The sequence below is a fragment of the Papaver somniferum genome, chromosome 8 (genome assembly GCF_003573695.1).
Source record: "Papaver somniferum cultivar HN1 chromosome 8, ASM357369v1, whole genome shotgun sequence".
NCBI classification, from domain to species: Eukaryota; Viridiplantae; Streptophyta; class Magnoliopsida; order Ranunculales; family Papaveraceae; genus Papaver; species Papaver somniferum.
Window position 1 is genome coordinate 124,185,109 of NC_039365.1, and position 4,810 is coordinate 124,189,918.

The 4,810-nt window shown below is 34.0% G+C and overlaps 1 long non-coding RNA gene across 10 annotated transcripts; it reads left to right on the forward strand.

Moving 5' to 3' along the window:
• The first annotated feature begins 237 nt into the window (after positions 1-237).
• On the forward strand, positions 238-4,387 carry LOC113302890. Of its 10 annotated transcripts, none has more exons than XR_003337171.1 (9): positions 238-378; positions 551-597; positions 735-949; positions 1,051-1,140; positions 1,242-1,331; positions 1,433-2,861; positions 2,983-3,346; positions 3,431-3,525; positions 3,993-4,387. It is a non-coding gene; the product is annotated as an uncharacterized LOC113302890 (long non-coding RNA). The 10 variants fall into 10 exon arrangements; XR_003337175.1 differs by having other exon boundaries at positions 3,475-3,525; XR_003337168.1 differs by having other exon boundaries at positions 2,983-3,040; positions 3,140-3,525.
• The last annotated feature ends 423 nt before the right edge of the window (positions 4,388-4,810 follow it).

The following is a 4,810-nucleotide window of genomic DNA, read 5'->3' on the forward strand; positions in this document are numbered from 1 at the left end:
ACATATCTCGATTCGTGGAAAAATATTAATAATATGATTTCAGGTGATTTTTCCCTGTCATGGTTAAAAGTTGAACAAAGCTCTCTTCCTAGAACTTCTGGCACTACCAGAGTATATTTCAGCCAATAGAATCATCCTGATTTTTCACACCACCCATTTTTGGTATTTTCAACCCCTTCTTTCTTTTACCGTCTCCCTTTTCTACTAAATCCTATTTTATTTGCACAATAACAGTTCCACGAAATAAAAAGAAAAACTTTAGGTTTCTTCTCCGTCAACCACCAGTTGCATGCTAAACAAGATCGAATGCCCGTATTGAAATCCAGGGTTTGAGAACAACATGAATATTTAGAGTTTTTGCAAGGGGATCCGAAACAGGTATGTGTAAATAAATTTATGATCTTCAATTCTGAACCCTAACTCCTAATTAATTACTGTGTTTTTTCCATGAAATTTTCTCTCCTTTCTTCTCATGAATCTCATCTCTTCCCTCTGTACATTTGTTTCTTTCATCGTATAGTGGTTTAATATGTTTGATTTTATTTTCCAGGCACGATTTTGCTCAAAAGGATACGAACCAAAATACGATTTTTGTTGGTAAGCGCTAAACCTAACCTTTTTATTTTCTCCTTGTTCTCCTTTTCTATGTTTTTGTTTATCTGTATTTTTGTTTGTTAAATTATTTTTCTTTTGGGATGATAACTACTATGTCCTCTCTGTTAAACAACTTACAGGTGAGGAGTTATTATACATCTTATTCAAGAACTATAAAAACCTATATTTGAAGGCGGAATTGGTAATTTAGAATGTACATGTTCTTTTGAGTTACTTGATTTTGCATTCTAGAAGTACCAATTTGATCCTCAATGCTTAGTAGGATTATCCAAACAGCTGATCCAAACTATAGCTTTCTAATGTTCCATTGGGATCATCAGCAAAAACGAAAATGGTACTCATCTTAAAATTTAAAATAAAAGATTCTTCTCTCTACATTAATAAATATTTTTTCGTTCTAATTATTGAATTTCTGATTTACCTCTGTAAATGCAGTTGCTTAACCGCATTGAACAACACTGTAATTTATGATCCAAACTATAGCTTCCTAATGTTCCATTGGGATCATCAGCAAAAACGGAAATGGTACTCATCTTAAAATTTAAAATAAAAGATTCTTCTCTCTACATTAATAAATATTTTTTCGTTCTAATTATTGAATTTCTGATTTACCTCTGTAAATGCAGCTGCTTAACCGCATTGAACAACACTGTAATTTCTGATCCAAACTATAGATTTCTAATGTTCCATTGGGATCATCAGCAAAAACGAAAATGGTACTCATCTTAAAATTTAAAATAAAAGATTCTTCTCTCTACATTAATAAATCTTTTTTCGTTCTAATTATTGAATTTCTGATTTACCTCTTTAAATGCAGCTGCTTAACCGCATTGAACAACATTGTAATCTATTAGGCAATGTCGAGGAGAGTGTTCTGCGCGCTCTACAAAAGTGGTAGAGAGCATGCATCTTAATTATGAAGGGTTTTAACTTAACATTTTCGGCATGGTTTATAAAGGCGCTTTTGGAGCGCGCTTTTGGGCGCTTTTTTGCGCTTCAGGTCCTAGGCGTTTCTAGAGCGTCGCTTTACGAATTGGTTTACATTATGATATAAAAATCTGGCTTTTGAAGCCCAGTAGGGCCTGTTTTACGTTTTCTAACTAAATACTAATAGACCTAACTTATGATGATCATGATGACGATGACTGTCTACATGATGATATGAATGATGTTGACATTCGTGGCTAGTATATTCAAATAGCTATTGGGCAGAATAAGCAGTGAGCATTATCAATATGCTATATGCTTAGTTTAATTGTTCCTTTTATTATGTCTGAACTTCATAGTTTTCTTTAATTAGGTTGAAAAACTTCCTGTTTATATATATTATTATATACTTTAAAAATCTCGTTTTCACTTTACGCTTTTGTCGCGCTTTACGCTTTGCTATGAGAGCGCTTCGCCTCGCGCTTTAGCTTTTTAAAACCTTGATTTTCGGTGTATGTTACTCATATTGCATGTAGCAAGACTTTTATGGCTGCAGAACACAAAAAGAAAGATTTATGTGGCTAAATGCTCCGCAAATTTCACTGATGTGAGTTGTTTTTCTCATTGGTCCGCCAGTTACTTATGGCTATAATTTGGTTAGAAAAAGTCTTTATTTAAGCCAATTAGCTCAATTGATTTGTGGAGATTGAAAAAAGATTTTAACATTGAGGATTTAAAGAGCAATAGAAGGAACTACTTTTGTCATATATAGACTATTGGTGGTTTGCTTTGTAGAGTAGTAAAATTAAATATCTGCATTTGCAACTATTTTAAACATGAGCGATTTAGTGGTTGATTCTTTGGATGACTTAGACACTTCATACTAAAAACAATAGTCTGCTACAATTCTGTGTATTGTGTTTTACATTCTCTACCAAATTTCCAGGTACAAGTAGAAAATCCCTGTACTTACAAGCATTTTTTCCTGCCTATGTTTGGTCCAAGGTTATCTTTTATCGGGAAACCTTGGTTGGTGCGTTCTTATTGTGACAAAATTACAGTTGGGATACTTAAGTGTTTGTGAGAACCTTTTATACAAACAATTCGTTCTTATTATTGGCGTCATGTTCTATCTTTCTCCATATTTGACTCAGATAACAAGTGATCGGTGCGTGGATTTTCTGATGGATTTTTATTCTCATCCAGAGAGTAGATGATACATGATGTAAAGGGATTCTATTTGAAACTCGAAGCAGTGACTTTCCCAAAGGTCAAAGGATGCTCAGGATGACTGCTTATGTGGTACGACTTAATTGAAGGTAAGCTCTCTTCTTGATGTCCCATTATGCCTAATTAATTAATCATTAGGTAGCACATCATCCTATATGAATCAATAAGTACAGTACTTAGATCCGTGGAAACCAATCTGATCCCCTGCAGATTATCCATGGAGGGGAAAAATGGGGTTGATGCTAATCAAATCCTCCCATGTACTACGGTCCGTAAACAATTAATCTTTTCAGATTTTTTTTCATTAGTTTTTTCTTTTAATATAATCCCTTGTCTTCAATTCCTAATAACCTTGGTGCTATTTCAGTACAAAGTGATGGTGATAATGGATTATCCGAAACTTAAAGCAAAAGTGTGTTTGAGTTTGCTTACTTTATTTTTCAACATTCAAGTTTGCGAACCTCAGTTTCATGGCAGACTCCATTACTGAATGTGAAAAGGGAAAGAGAGGGATCTCAAGTCTAATTTTTTACTTTAGCAGTAGGTGACAAATTGAATGTGCAGTCCGTAAAAGGTGAAATGATATCATTATTGTCGTTGGTACTGACAAATTGTTTGAGTGAGATTATATGGTGTTGCCACTGTAATTTTATTTCAGGTAATGTGGTCTTAACTTTGTGTTTCCTGTACCCGAGAGGTCAGGGAGTAGCTGATGGCCTGGGCGTGGAGGTTTATGCGTTAAAGATACATGAGGTACTTTCCAATCCACTACTACGCCCGGATTTATAAAAATTGCATGTAATCTTAGCTTCGTTAATCGGGAAGAGCTAGACTCGCATAACATACTAAGAAAAGTTGATAAAGTCTCTTATTATTTTGTCAGACTTATACATCCCATGGCTATCACATGCCCACCTCTTTATCATAAATTTTAGTCCATTTTTTACTCAAGCCATAAGCAATTTCTTTATGTTATTTGTTGGTACAACTATAACATCCAGAAATTAACTGAAAATAATCTTCCCCTAGACTAGAAATTAGGTAACGGTGCAAACTAATACAGGAAAAGTTATTGATATGTGTATACCTAGACTAGAAATTAGGTAACTGTGCAAATTAATACAGGAAAAGTTATTGATATGTGTATATTTATCTTATTGTTATCCAACTCATATATTGTTATAAAAACATTTTCAAGTCACCGACATTCATGTATCCAGGCAAAGAAAAGGTTTGCAATGGAGGATGCATTACTCAAGGTCGGAGTGGAACTGGGTTACCAAATTACAGTTGATGAGTCTAATATGAATAAAAATATTTCACAGTGGGAAGATGAAGTGCCCACATGGATTGTATGATCTCCACATCCAGAATTTGTCCAGGATGGCAAAGAGTACCCCAGTGATATCTGGCAAAGAAATGCAGGACAAAACTTGGATTGGAAATCATACTTAGTTGCATTTGATTGTTTTAGGGAATTGCATCCATGATATGGACTAGGATTAACAAAGAAGTCAGGTTTTTTAATGAATGGATAATACATGTCTTTTGTATTATTCTATATTGTCATTATGCGAAAACGTACTTTGTGCAATTTATCTCGTTAAGTGTTTCATTCTGCTATACAACACCATTATCCTTATGACATTTAGGGTGCTATTAATATAGATCAACATAATAGAAAGGGTTATTCCCTGAAAGTAATATAAACAAAGAGACAGGACTAATGAATCAAAGTTCAGATGGTGATGTCAAGTTAGATTTGTGATAACCAATATCAGCCCGTGCAAAGCACGGGAGAAACACCTAGTCTACTAATATTATATACGGTGTTTTCTTTTGTACTTGCTTTCTCGTATTTGAACCCCGAGATTACACCACGTGGCGACATGATTTTCTGCCCACACGGAATATGCACTGTGAAATGTTACTTAAATTTTAATTACAGTAACAGGATTAGGATATACATTACTTGAAATTTGAATCTAGATAGATATTTTCACCAAACGATTAAATTTCATTTGCATTGCAAATAATA